This window comes from Canis aureus, chromosome 1, assembly GCF_053574225.1.
Source record: "Canis aureus isolate CA01 chromosome 1, VMU_Caureus_v.1.0, whole genome shotgun sequence".
In the NCBI taxonomy this organism is placed as follows: Eukaryota; Metazoa; Chordata; class Mammalia; order Carnivora; family Canidae; genus Canis; species Canis aureus.
The window spans coordinates 60,705,020-60,720,859 of record NC_135611.1 but is presented as its reverse complement, the minus strand read 5'-3'; the positions used below and the strand labels follow the sequence as shown (position 1 = coordinate 60,720,859).

Sequence of the window (15,840 nt, the reverse complement as noted above, 5' to 3'; positions counted from 1 at the left end):
CACAATTTATCTCCAATAACACACACATTCATCGCCACCAAAGCTCCGTGGAATAATTAGGAGTATTTACTGAATAGACCATGCAAAGCCATATGCTGTTGGTGGAAAGAATGTGGAAGAGAAACTGAAAACTGGCACAAATAATAAGACTGCAAAGTCAGCCACTTACAGTTGAGCAGCTCTAGAAAAATCATATATGCAATGAGAGTGGTCCATGGTTGTAAATAGAGTCCGGATTTCCATGAGGCAGAACTAGTTTGATAATAGAGGATAGGAACTCCAGAATCTGTTACAGGTTATAGAATTTTTAAAAAAGAAGTTATTAAAGGGAAGTATTAATATAAGTTATGACAATTTTTATATATGTCATTGTAACTCATTTAATATGCAATGCTCAGAAATTTTAAAGAAAGCAGGAGTCTGGGGAGAAAAGCAAAATGAATCTTAAATCTTACTCAGTTGTGTTAGTGTTAAGAAGCCCTGGTGAGCTACTACAAAGTAACACAGTAAAAAATAATACCCTACTGTATTTGTAGTGAATTTTTGTGGTTTATAAAATAGTATTCTACATAACCTTTCATTTGATTCTTTCAATAGTTCTTATTCGGTACTATTATCCCCATTTTATGTATGATAAAATAGATTCACAGTGTTTGCATGATTTGTCCAAACTTATAAATATGTAAGTGGCAAAAGTGGGACTGGAGTCATATTTCCTGACTTTTGCCCAGACTTGGCAAGTGCACAGTAGCTGAGATGCGAAAGGAAATCAAGACTGTTATGAAATCACAGACCTATGTTTAATGCAAACCAAAACTTTGAGGAACCAAGCTAAAAGGAAATGATTGAGGACACTATATACCATGTTAGAGAGAAAGCACAAATTTCCAAGACCTAATATTGGGATTGGTAGCCCAAAGAATCAGATATAATGGAGGGGAACACGCATAGCCTGAAGTAATACCATTGTTAGGAGACTAATTGTCTCCGTTAATTCATTAAAACATTACAACTTTTAATTACCTTTGATCTTTGTTAATTTTAAACCAATTTCTTTCAAAGTTTTATTATTTATTTACACAAAGATTTTATTTATTTATTTATTCATTCATTCATTCATTCAGAGAGAGAGAGAGAGGGGCAGAGACACAGGGAGAGGGAGAAGCAGGCTCCATGCAGGGAGCCCGCCGTGGGACTCGATCCCGGGTCTCCAGGATCACACCCTGGGCTTCAGGCAGCGCTAAACCGCTGAGCCACCGGGGCTGCCCTCTTTCAGAGTTTTAAGCCAAATTATTTTAAAATAAATTAGAGAATTTGGGAAACTTAGTTTCTGAGACACTTATACTATTTCTTAATCACAACCCTGCCAACTTCATTGCACTTTTCACCATCTTAACTTATTTGTGATTAGATGTCTATTATCTGTTCCTTTAACAATGATAGAAGTACTATAAAGGTAAGGAGTTTGTCTTTTTATTTTACTTATTTTTGAGAGCTCGAGCAGAGGGAGAGGCAGAGGGAAAGGGAGAGAGAGAATCTAAAGCAGACTCCCTGCTGGATATGGCGCTCTGTGTGGGACTTGATGCAGGACCCTGAGATCATGACTTTAGCTGAAACCAAGAGTCAACAGGTAACTCACTGGGCCCCTGTCTTTCAATTTCTTGATCACTGCTGGAGCCTCACACCTAGAGGTGTGCCTGGTATGAAATAGGATCTCATTAAATATTTCCTTAATTTATCAATAAGTGTATAATTAGAGTTGGCCCTTGAACAACATGGGTTTGAACTGAGTGGTCCACTTGTACATGATATTTTCCAATAAATACAATACAATACCATAAATACATTTTCTCTTTATGGTTTTCTTAATAACATTTTCTTTTCTCTAGCTTACTTTATTATAAGAGTATAGGGCATAATACATATAACATACAAAATATGTATTAATAGATGTTGTTATTAGTAAGTCCTCTGGTCAACAGTAGGCTGCGAGTAGTTAAGCTTTGGAGAGTCAAAAGTTACACGTGGATTTTTTGACCTTGCTGGGGTCAATGCCCCTAAGCACCCCTTTCCCTCCACACTATTCAAGGGTTGTCTGTAGTTGAATTGTGTTTTCTTCCTTTAAAAACAAAAACAAAAACTAGTTCTTTCTTTTCTTTTTTCAGCTCCTTTTCTGTGGAATACTTAATAGTTTTAACTTTATACTCAGGATTTTCTTTCTTATTTTTCATTTCCTCAGTGTTAATTCATGATTAATTCTATTGCATTTTATTTGAAGTATCTTTTCCATTCCCACTGCCTACTCTTAGTCAAAATACATAGCCTGTGACAGCAAATTTCTTATTTCTTTTCCAACCTAACATTAATTTCTCTGATTATCCAATGCAGCCTGCAATTTATTTCCATATCACTATTTCTAGAGTGCCATTTTAATCAACCCACTCCATTTTTTCGGGAATAGTTATTGGCTTCTTATTTTTATCAGATGGATTATATCTGGGGAAAGAGAACATGCCATGCCCTATCACCTGCCAACGCACAACCTTTAAAACATTAGTTGACTTTCTTGATTTGTCAACATAAGAATAAAGTTATCAGAATCAGAGATACCACTAGGCAGGACCAGATTCAGCATAAATAGATCCCATTCCCTTCCAACCTCAAGACTCCAACAGAAACATATACAGCTTTTAATGACATTATTTACCCAATGTAAGGTCATATCAGAACTGGAAATTTCAATTACTCTGTGACTTCATGAAGCTTACATCATTTAAAGGTTCTTTAGTTCTTGAATGGAAGTTAAGTTCCAGCAAGATCAAATACATAGGATTCTCCTAGATTTACTTAGCAATAATTGTGCCTCGGATAAATCTCATTGGCTACAATACTGCCACTGCACAAAGCTTCTCCTAGATTTACTAAATAATATTTCTGACTTCAGCTTTTCTACTCAAGGAAATTACTTTTTCCTACAGTTTCATCCTCAATTCTGCTATAATACCCTTGAATCATAATGATTTTTATGCTGAGTTTTATCCCAAAAAATCCATTTGCACAATATCTAATCCCTTGAAACTTGGTGGGTCATATTTCTATGCATCATAGATCCTGGGGAAAATGGGGCAGAATGGCCTGTTAATGAAGTACCCAGAATTTTTTTTTTTTTTTTTTTTTTTTTTTTAGTACCCAGACTTTCAAGTGAGGCTGGGTATTACTTAATAGCTGTGTTGTGACTTCAGGCATACCTCACAACTCTAATGATGATAATGACATCCATATTATAATACAGTTGCATTCTTTTTAATTCATATTTATTCCTTGAGATCAGTTGTAATAACTTCTCTAACACCTTTTGTATTATGTATCCCTTTCCATCATCATATGATTGTTTTCATATTGAACATCAACAATTTCAGAGTGTACCATCATCAGAAATCACTTTCTGACCATGATGGGACAATTAAAAAATAAAACCATTCCATAAAAATGTTTGAGCACAAACAAAAACAAGACATTTCAAACAGTCATACTCTTCTGGCTCACATGAGAGACTTCTCTCATGAGATCCTTTTTTGTTTGTTTTTTAGCTTCACTCTGTGTCTTCTCTCTCTGAGGTTTAAAATTAAAAATACACACACACATACACACACACACACACACACCCAACCATTGATATTCCCTCCTCCTAACACTATCCAAACCACAAGAAAATCACATTTCACTGAACCCTCTCCCAAACACCTAACACAAACCTAAACCCTATACTAACTCTCCTGTAAAGAGCAAATAAACAAATCTTGTTTACACCTGCCATGTTCCATATGATATACAGTCATCCTCATCATGAAAAGTCATAAAACTAACTTTGTTTCACTACAGATATAGTTCTGATGTTCTTTGTCTGGTTGGCAGCAACTTGAGTTTAAAAAGAAATTTCCTAGGCAGCCCTGGTGGCTCAGCGGTTTAGCGCTGTCTTCAGCCCAGTGTGAGATCCTGGAGACCTGGGATTGAGTCCCACGTCGGGCTCCCTGCATGGAACCTGCTTCTCCCTGTGCCTGTGTCTCTGCCTCTCTCTGTGTGTGTCTCTCATAATAAATAAATAAAATCTTAAAAAAATAAAAAATTTTCCTTTCCTTTTCTTTTTTTTTTAATACCACATTAAATATAGAAATATATAGAAAGCTCAGTATTCCACCTGAGTAAGGAAAATCCAATTCTTCCTCTTTCTCTCCTGTGTGTCTTCTTTATTACTCACACGGAACACTTCAATTCTGACATCTCTGGTCACTAAATGTGTGATGCTTTTCTCACAGCAAGCAATTCTGTGCAATACCAGCTAGATGTCCTACAATTTAACTCAATTCTAGCACTCTCTACCCAGATACTCTCCTCCCCACCAAGTTTAGATTGCCAGTTGTAAGCCCAGGTTATCACCAGTGCTTATGACCAACAGGCTATAGATTGGAGGTTCCAATGACCTTCCTTTGGTTTATTTAATTTGCTATAGGAACTCACAGAATTCAGGGAAACACTTACTTATATTTACCAGTTTATTAAAGGATACAGATGAAAACCCAGATGAAGGCACAAATAGGGCAAAGCCTGAGGGAATACTGAGCACAGGGGCTTCTGTCCCCATGGGGTTGGGATGTGTCACTTTCCTGATGTCAATGTGTTTGCGACTCTAGAGGATAGAGAGTGAGGCTGAAAACTCCAAGCTTCTAATCATAGCTTAGTCTTTTTTTGTGACCAACTCTTGTCCAGGGGCCATCCAGGAACTCATTCAGAGTTGTCTCAATAGAACAAAAGATGTTCCTGATCCTCTTATCACTTAGGAATTTATACAGGTTTTAGGAGCCCTGTGTCAGGGACAGGTTGAAGATAAATATTAGAAAAAGGGATACTCTTAGTGCTACTATCTCTCAGGAAATTACAAAGGTTTTAGGAGCTTTGTGCCGGGGACCAGGGCAGAACCAATATATATATTTTTTCTATTATCTCACAGGTCCTATATAATTAAACTCTGATCCCACTGAACACTAATTTTAACCTAACTCTCTGTATTGCACATTCTCAAGTAGACATTGTGTGAGGGGGAAATCTAACACAGAGATTTTAAAAACAGTGTTATTTTAAGATAAAACAAATTAACAATAACAAAACACTTTACATTGGAACTAGGCTTTTCCTTGATGCAGAATCACACAGGAACAATAGATTCAATCAGAGGGGCAGAATTTTCTCAGTTCTACTCATCCTCTCTCACATTTAAAACCTCCAGATTGATCAAATGTATGCCTTATATGTGAAAGACTACCCATCCCTTTGGATTTTCAACTCTTTTTGAAGATCCTTGATAGCCTTTCTTCTTAGAGAGACCCACACAATTGAGTTAAGTGTCCAGTAAGCCAGTGCACCTGGGTGGCTCAATGGTTGAGCGTCTGCCTTTGGCTCGGGTTGTGATCCCAGGGTCCTGGGATCAAGTCCCACATTGGGCTCCCTGCAGGGAGCCTGCTTCTCCCTCTGCCTATGCCTCTGCTTCTCTCTCTCTCTCTCTGTCTCTGTCTCTCATGAATAAATAAATAAAAACTTAAAAAAAATTATCCACTAACCCTACCAGTCAGAAGGAGGTGAATGGAGCCAAATTCCACTACATACAATTTCCCCTCAAAAACTGAGTCTTCAAGGACTCTGTTAGCTGGACTCTAAGAGATATCCCTAGCTCACTGTTCTCTTCTATAACTTTCTGAGTCCCTTAAAACCTAATTATAGGAGTCAGGGTTGTCATGCCAAACCCATTTCTGATATCACTTGAAGAACGTCAGGTAGTTATGGATTAATAAGTAGAGAAATACTCACTCACATCCCTTAATTTTAGATGCTTCATCTGGTTAGCCTCAGGTAGAAAATCTTATCAGAAACGTGGTAGCCACACAAGACAAGAATGTATACATCGTATCTTCAAATAGCTTTCTGGGTGCCTAGAATCTCTGACAAGATCCTAAAGCTGAAAGCTAATTCTTATATGCCACTATTGTTTTACACTCATATGTTGTGTCAGTGATCCTGAAACTATTTTATGCTAACCACCTTTCTTTTGTGGGAATGTATACAAACATTAGATCCATATTATCTTCAGGAAGAAAAAAACAGAATATAGATACAATGCCCAGGTGTCCTTCAAAAATACATTTTTTGTTATCATAAGAAGCAGTTTGCCTGAAGATTCTTATTATAAACAAATCCTTACTATCCACAGATCTGACACTATTCTGTCTCCCACTTAAAACCTTAATTTTATCATCAATTAAACAAGTGCTGAACATATGGCAATAACCTACCTAATAACTGATTGACTAATTAACCACTTTCTTTTTCTTATGAATTTCAAATATTCGAATGGACAAGTGATCTAAGATTTTGGGAAAAATAAATATTTTCAAAATACCAAGTAAAAATGATACATTTTACCTATATAAGTAAAAAATTATATATAATTTCTTTTAAAATAACCTGGAAGTGCATCCTGCTTTAGGGGTATTGGCATATTAGCCATCCTCCTTTCCTTCTTAAATAGCAACAACAAACAAAAAAGTCTTCCAGTTTGAAAAAAAAAAAAAAACCTCAAATTTAAAAAAAATTATATACTCAATTTTTTTTAACTTCCTTAAGTAATGGTAATCTGCTGACCTAGCAGGAAAGTCAGGAAAATCCTTAGAGCCCCCCAAATGACAAGAAAGTACAAATGCGAAGCACTAATTGGTTTGAAGTATACTGTAGCCTTTGTTCATCTGATCCTGAAGGCTCACAGCAAAGGCCCACAAACTACATTAGATGCTTCCAGATTACACTAAATCTTTCCAGTGGACATGGACACAGACTTCCCCTCTTTAGAAAGTCAGTTTCCACATTAACTTCTACCTGTATGTTTTTTAAAAAAATCATCTGCCTGAAAATTTGCCTGTGGTCAAAGTTCCCAGCAGCATTTTCATTTCTAGTTTTCCTCTTGCCCTTTCTTATAATTCTCCCACTTTCCAAAAAAAAAAAAAAAAATTGTTTTAGAGTCATAACTTTAATGTACCTGAATTTGATTGCATTCCATTTTCCAAGTATGTGAAACAAAACTTTTGAAGTGTTTATAAAAAAGAGAAAGAAAAGGGAAAAGGGAAAGAAAAAAGAAAAGATTCAAAACAAAACAAATACTAGAAAAGAACAATCCAAAATAATTTTGTCTGCATAGTCTCTAATTAGAGAGCTGCATAGTCTCTAATTAGAGAATCAGGTGTTTCTTGTGCATAATTTCAAATAGAAGGTAAAAAAATTTCCATTTTACTTCTGACATAGCAAAGTTATATTTTTGATTCAAAAAACAGATAGCAGAGATGTTAGCTTAGATGTTTATCAAGACTTCTAAAAGGAATTTTCATTAAATTTTGGCACTGAAAAAGTCTCATGCATTTTTTTTTAACTTGGGTGTAAGTTGTCTCACTATCACTGACCAACTGCGTGCTAATTTGTGCATTCAGTACTTACTTGTTTTGCATTAATCTAGTTGGAATATGCTGAGGATTCTACTGTATATAATGTACTTAACAATAATCATTAATTCATGTTCTGTAAGCCCTGGATTTATTGATGGCCCATATAGTCTCTTGCCATTTCCTGTTTATTTCCATTGAAACTTACTTTATTCTACCAACAAGTCATATTCATCTATGAGTACATGAATTAATTTTGAGAGACCTAGCCATCTCATTAAGTAGTACATTTCCAGTAAAATTTTATTTTTCATGTTTTAATCAATTGTATACTATTAATAATTATGTAGTAATTTAATACAATGGAATTTGGTTAGCAGTTAGAGCTTTAGAGGAATTGGAAAATCAATTTCAATTTATAAATATAATTTAGTTGAAGAGAATATGATAGGGCCACAAAAAAGTTTGTGCATAAAATATAGCTTAATAGGATAAATTTCTATGTAGGAGATGTCATGGAAATAAGAGCTGGTAATGGAAGGCTCAGGGTTGACTGAAAATGATCCAAGGTATTCTTGTGCATTGTGAACTAAGTAGGATTCTTTCCTTATTTTCTCAGAAGCAGAGGCTGTATCAGGAATAAGTTTCCAATAGGATCAGTGGCTTTTCCACCTCTCATAAGGGTCTGCAATTTTCCTAGGAGATGAGAAGCTGGTGTTCCAGATACTTTTTTAAAGATATACTTATTTACTAGAGAGAGAAAGAGAGAGAACACATACACGCACAAGCAGATGGGAGGGACCGAGGGAGAGAATCTCAAGCAGACTCCCAGTTGAGTGCGAGCCCAATGTGGGGCTCAATCCCACAACCCTTGAGATCGTGACCTGAGCCAAAACCAAGAGTCAGAGGCTTAAGCAACTGAGCCACCGACGTGCCCCCAGATATTTTTCTTTTAAATGCTGTCATTTAAATATAGACCTGTAGGTATGCATGTTATTCATGTGACTCTTCACTCGCAATGTTTCATTTTTCCTGTAAGGAAAGAAATGGGAGAGAATGTCCAGTCAACTGGAATACAGTACACATTGCATATCCAGCACAGCACTCTGTCTTCTCGATTAGATGATGGGTCTTTTCTGTTGCTGGCCCTGGCCATCGTAGCTTCCTCCAAGTAAAATTTATTGCTAACCCACAGGATAGATCATGGAATCTTTGCACAGCAATCTTTGCACAACAGGTTAAGGCTACACATCTTATCATAGAAAATAATATAACATCTATGAATATTGAAATATAACATTATAATATACTTTTACAGGAATAATGGTGGGTATTGCCTTAGATTCTATTGAACACATATCCAAGAGTGATGTAACAATTTCATTCTGAAATGTTAATATTAAAACAAAAGATTATGTATTTTGTGACTATTAAAATTTTAGATTGAAATATTTTAGATACCATAGATTTTCAGCTTATCAAAATTATTTTAGGGGGTGTGCAAACACAAGTAAAATTTGATGACCAATAATCCAGATATTTAATTTTAATTGTTCATACAAATCAGGAGATACGTCTATGGGAGTTTTATTAAACTCTACAGAAAGCCAGAACTGTGAAGGACCAGATGGTCAGTGAAAGGTTTAATCAGAACAAAATAGGTAACAAAAAATAAGAGTCTAAGGGAACTTGCTTGACTTAATTTTGTTGCTATGTGTAAAGAGTTAATCTTTTCTTGAATTTATAAGCACAGACTACCTCTCATGTAGTTTTGGAACTATAATCATACTACCAATGTAATCTCCAAGTCTCCAAGCTGAGTATATTGCTAAACATGGTTTCGGGCTAGTGGTACTCTAGTCACCCAGCAGAAGCAAACTGAAACACTCTCTAGTGGAGCAGAGCATACTTTAAAACCAGTCTCAAAGAATTTTATTTTGTAAATCACTAAGGAACGTGAAGGAACCTTCAGTATGAAGAGGCAAGATATATACTTACCTGGCAGGGGAGATACCATGATCATGAAGAGGCAAGATACCAAGCTCAGACAGTACTAGCCAGCACTGTCCTGGCCCCACCTTTCATGTACATCATGAAAACTATTAGTTCATATTCACATGTTCACCATGTCCACTATGAAAGCTGTTAGTTATCTATTACCACATAACAAACTGCATGACAAATTCAGTGCTAAAAACAGTTTCTCTGCATCAGTAATCCAGACATGGGTTAGCTAGGGGCTCTACTTCAGGTTCTCTCATAGGCTTTGAAGGTATCTGCTGGGCTCCAATTATCTTAAGGCATAACTAGGGAAAAATTCATTACCAGGCTCACATGATTATTGGCAAGATTCAGTACAACACCTTGCAGGAAACTGTTGAACTGGTGGCCTCAGCATCTTACTGTCTTGACCAAAACCTGCCATCAGTTTCTTGCCACATGGGCTTGCACAATATTGTAGCTTGCCTTGCAAGCTAGGAAGGCAGGAGAGAGAGTAGGCTAGCAAGATAAATGTTACAATCTCTTGTAATCTAACGAAAGAAGTGACATTCTATCACTTTGCCATATTCTGTTTGTTAGAAGCAAGTCACTGAGCCAGCATACACTCGGGAAGAGATTATAGGAGGACATAAATAATGGAGGCAGAGATTTGGGGGGGCCATTTTAAGATCTGCCTACTGCACAAACTAAATTTACCAATATACAAAGGACCAGGGAAATGTGACCAAAAAGGGGCAAAGAAATCAGTCAATCAAAACTGACCCAGAACAGAGACAATAGCAGAGAAGGAGGAAGAGGAACAGGAGACATCAAGAAGTTCGCTCTCTCTCTCTCTCTCTCCCTGCTGGAGAAGGACATTAAGCAGCTATCAGAGGACACAGCAAGAAAGCAATTGTCTGCAAGCCAAGAAGAGAATTCTCACTGGAAACTGAATTACCTCGAGCCTTGATCTTGGACTCCCCAACTCCCATAACTGTGAACAAAATAAATTTCTACTGTTTAAGCCGCCCAGTCTGTGGGGTCTTGCTATGGTCAGCTAAGCAGAATAAGACAGATGGAAAATAAGCACATCATGAGACAAGTTTAACATTATTTGTCACTAGGGAAATGAAAATTAGAACTATGAGAGATATCAGCACATAACACCAAAATGGCTAAAATTAAAACATTGACCACACCAAGTATAAAACAGATTGTGGAATAACTAGAACTCTCATGCACCACTGATAGGCATACAAAATACTACAACCACTTTGGTATATGGCTTGGAAACTACTTAAAATGTCAAACATATGCCTAGCATGTAATCCAGCCATTCCTCTTTTACTTTTACCCAAGAGAAATAAAAGGATATATCCTCACAAAGACTTAACCGTTCATTGATTTATTTGTTAATAGTGAAAACCTGGAAAAAAACACAAAAGTTCATCAACCAGAGAATTGATAAAAAAAATTGTGACATATCCACACAAAGGAATACTATTAAATAGTAAAAAGGAATAACCTCCTGACACATACAACAACATGAATGAATCTCAAAATAATTCTACTCAACAAAAAGCAGATAAAAAACTAGATGTGACAAAAAAGAGTATAAATGCATAATTCAATTTATACATAATTTTATAAAATGCAAATCAGTGTAGATAAGAGGTAAGCTAAAGTGAAGTAAGGAGGCATTATAAAGTGATAAAAGGAAATATAAGGTGATGTGATATTAATTTCAGTGATTTATATATTTTTAATGTATATACGCGCTGATTTTTTTTTTTTTTTAAGGTAGATGGGAGTCACTGACAGCTTCTAATCAGAGGACGAATGAGCTCACATGTGTATTTGTTGGTCGGAGGGGGAATGTAAAGGGGGAAGGCAGGCTGAGGCCAACGCCAGCAGCAGAAAGGCTGAGTTGTGAACAGGAGGCTTGAGCTGGACCGTTGCATCTGGAGACAGAGGTTGGCAGTGGGACAGTGCTCCGGGACAGTGTGCAGAGTGAAGGGGGGATGGATGGGTGCACCCTAAGGGCAACCCTGGGAAGGCACCTAAAGATTCGAGTCCGGAGCAGGACTCGGAAAGGCCGGGTCCTGGGAGCCCGCGGAGCAAAGTGAAGGCGGGGACGAGGAGGTCCAGCGCGTGACACATTTTAATATATATGTCAAAATATATCATTTATATTTCCAGTGCAGTTTATTGTATATCAATTATAAATAAATCTGTAAAAAATTAAAGAGAAAAATGTGCATATATACATACATTTTGACACAAAATGTCAAAATATATCACTTATATTTCAAGTCCAGTTTATATTAATTATAAATAAAGCTGTAAAAAATCAAATTAAAGAGAAAATAGAGAAAATTTGAAAACCATGACAAAATCTGGATCTTACTACCCAACAATAACCTTCAACAATGTTTAGCAACATCATTCCAGGCAGCTCTCAATGCACATTATTCAAAATAAATAACACTTTAAAGACTTCATTATTTGGGCAATAATTAGGAGCATGAATCTGATGTACTTATTTAATATTTACTTTGTTATCCTCACAATAAGTCCTATATAGAGGAATAATATTGCCACTAGCAGTGTATTAATGAGGATACTGATGAAGAGATAGGTTAATTAATTTGCCAAAGACAATCATTTATAGATTTTAGTCTATGCCAGATACTCCACAATTCTTACTATTAAACACTTTATTTATATTTATTTATATTTATATAAATATGCGATTTATAGCAATGTGTAATACCAATTTGAAAACTATGGTACCTGAGACAACAGCATCAGTTTTACTAGGGATTTGTTTTAAATCAAATTAATGAACCTCTATTCTAACCTACTGAATTAGAAAATCTAGAGTTGGGCCCCAAAATGTAGATTTTTAATGTAAAATCTAAGTTACATGTACTTATATGTTTTATGTTTACATATATATTTGATATTTACAATATATAATATGGAAATTATATTTTATATAAATATTATTCACATATAATCTTTGTATTATGTATACATATTTTGTATTATGTATACATATTTTGAGCTTCATTGAGATATGATTGATAAGCAATATTGTAACATATTACAAGTATACAATATGATGATTTGATATACATAGATATTACAAAAGAATCTCCCCCACTGAGTTAATTTAATTAAAACGCATCCATCTCTCCTCTTCTTTCTTCTTCTTTTTTTTGTGAGTACATTTAAGTTCTTTCTTAGCAAATTTCAATTATACAATACAGTGTTATTAACTATAGTCATAGTCATGTTATACATTAGATCCTCAGATCTTACCCATCTTATAACTGAAAGTTTGTAGACATTTATTTATTTATTTATTTATTTAAGTTTGTAGCCTCTTCCTATTTCCCCAGCTCCTAGCTCTAGCAACCACTTTTCCACTCCTTGTTTCTGTAAGTTCTAATCATTTTTAAATTCCATATAAAAGTGCTACTATGAAGTATTTGTTTTTCTGTCTACTATATTTCAGTTAGCATAATGCCCTCTAGTTCATTCATATTATTGCAAATGAAAGGATTTCCTTCTTTGTTAAGGCAGAATAATATTCCATTATATATTATTGTATACATTGTATATACATATGTCCATATTGACCCTTGAACAACATGGGGATTATGGATGCTGACTCCCTGAGCAATCAAAAATCCACGTATACCTTTGACTCCTCCCAAATTTAACTAATAGCCTATTGTTGACCAGAAGACTACTGATAACATAAGCCTTGCTGATAACACAAACAGCTAAATTAACATATATTTTATACGTTATATGTATTACACACTATATTCTTACAAGAAAGTAATCTAGAGAAGGGAAAATGTTATTAAGAAAATCACAAAGAAGAGAAAATATATTTACAGTGCTATACTGTATCCAAAAAATCTACATAGAAGTTGATCCACACAGTTCAAACCATATTGTTCAAATGTCAATTATGTACCTATTTTACATTTTCTTGATCCATTCATCTCTTGATGAACACTTAGGTTGTTTTCATACCTTGGTTATTGTGACTAATCCTGCAGTGAACGTGCAAGTACAAATATCTCTAAGATAATGGTTTTGTTCCCTTTGGGTTACTGGATGATATGGTAGTTGTATTATTAATTTCTTGAGGAGCCTCCATATTGTTTTCCGTAGAAGCTGTACAGTTTCCATTCCTGCCAACAGTGTGCAAGAGTACCCTTTTCTCCACATCTTTGCAAGCATTTATTATTCCTTGTCTTTTAAAAGACATGAATAGTAAACATCCTAGAATAAAACATAGGGGTAACCCCTTTGACATTGGTCATTGACAATAGATTTCTTAGGATTGATACCAAAAGCAAAGATAACAAAAGCTAAAGTAAACAAATGTGACTACATTGAACTAAAAACGTTTTGTTCAATAAAGTGGACCATCAACAAAATGAAAAGATAACCTACATATGGAATGGGAGAAAATATTTTCAAACATCTATTATGGAGTTAATGTGCAAAATATACAAAGGACTCATACAACTGAATAGCCAAAACCCCAAATAACCCAATTAAAAAATGAGCAAAGGACCCAGAGAGACATTTTCTAAAGAGGGAATACAAATGACCAACAGATACATGAAAAAGTGCTCAACATGACTAATCATCAGGGAAATGTAAATCAAAACCACAATTAGATACTATGTTACACCTGTTAGAATTACTATTATCAAAAAGAGAAGTGATAAATAATTTACATTATTATATTAAATATATATGAGTTGAACCTGAGGTAACTGCTGAAATTTACATGAATATTTCTTAATAAGTTACATTGTTTCCCAAAAGCCTGTATGAAGTTAATAAAAATATTAAATATATTAAATATTTAAAACATTGTCATTTTAATATTCAAATACATCTATCTACTGGCTCCTACTATAAAAAATATAAATTTAGCAGAGTTAAATTTTTTCTATTTCTTAATTCTTGTTAGTTGCATCACTGCTACATGGCTATTATTTATAATATTTGAAGTATTTTTAACTTAATTTCCACAGTTGTTTGGTCTTAGTTCTGTATTTCATGATTTTATTTCTTATTGAAATAAAATGATAGTGTTTCCTTAACTGTATATTAATTTTTAGGCTCCTATATTCATCCAGTAGTTTTCTAAAAATTTTTTTTAAAGAACTAACTGGTGTCATTTTAATTATAAAATTACTGAAAGTGACACTATTCTCTTAGCATATGAGGTAAAAACTTATGTCACACTTTTCTGACATCATTGTTTTAAACATAAAGAGCTGCTATATCAAAAAACTAAGTCAACTTATCCAATTTTCCTCTCACATGATTTACTTTTACTGTATTACGGTCTTTATTTGTACTGGAAATACAGCTTTATTAGAACAAGCTTGGCAATGTGTTAGAATAGGTTATAAGTAAAAAAATTTAAAAATTCATTGCTAGTCTCCCTCTATCATTGGCCTCTCCTGCTCTTCCAAATGTGGAATTGGTTTTCTTAGGTTCTTATTACTCAAAGGGTGGTTTTTGAAGGAATGATGTCAATATTACCTGGGGATTTGTTAGGAATGCAGAATATCAGGACTGACCTTAGACTCACTGAATCAGAATTTACATTTTAATAGAATCCCAGTTGATTCTTATGTACATAAATATTTGAGAACCATTGGCCTAAGTGCATGCTCATATGATCCTTTCATTGCCTCCTGAAATCCAAATTCCCAGATGCCAGCCAAGGGCAAATCTTACAAGCAGCTTTTCGAAGGATAATAATCTCAGGACTGCTGTTAACTCTTCTCTGCACATATCTCAAACTGAAAAACTTGAAAAAATCAATGATTTAATTAGGAAATTTTACCCATAAGGGCATGCATGTATTAATGCGTTTCTACTCTAAGGCAGTTTTTTACTTGATAAAATTTTGACTTCGGGTATGTTAAATGTTACTATCTTAATTTACCTCAGTTAACATTTTACTCTTTTGACCAATAGAGAAGGGTAGAGACAAAGGCAAAATGAAAATTGCAGTTATTTAAAAGTGTGTTTATCTTTCTATGGGATTTTGATGTGTTTTTTTTAATGTTATTTTTATACTTATAGTGGAACTTTTTAATATTAGTTCTAGAATTTGCGGTTTCCAAACAAAATCAGAAATCTTTTTGGAGTTCTGACCCAGACAAACGTTGATAATATTTAGCATCTGTATCCTTTCCTTCCCAAAACTTTTCCCCCATCTATATTATTTAATGAAGAATACATAGTTTTGAAATATGAGGTAATTTATATCCATAAATGAGGGTGTGCCATAGGCTTCTTGAATTATTTTTTTGCATGTTATTATTAT

General features: G+C 34.7%; 1 protein-coding gene and 1 pseudogene across 5 annotated transcripts in view; one reads left to right on the top strand and one right to left on the bottom strand.

Moving 5' to 3' along the window:
• Window positions 1-15,840, top strand: part of LOC144316026 (uncharacterized) — a 524,958-nt gene that overhangs the window by 448,286 nt on the left and 60,832 nt on the right. The window lies entirely within an intron of this gene.
• Window positions 2,760-2,908, bottom strand: LOC144289619 (U4 spliceosomal RNA; annotated as a pseudogene).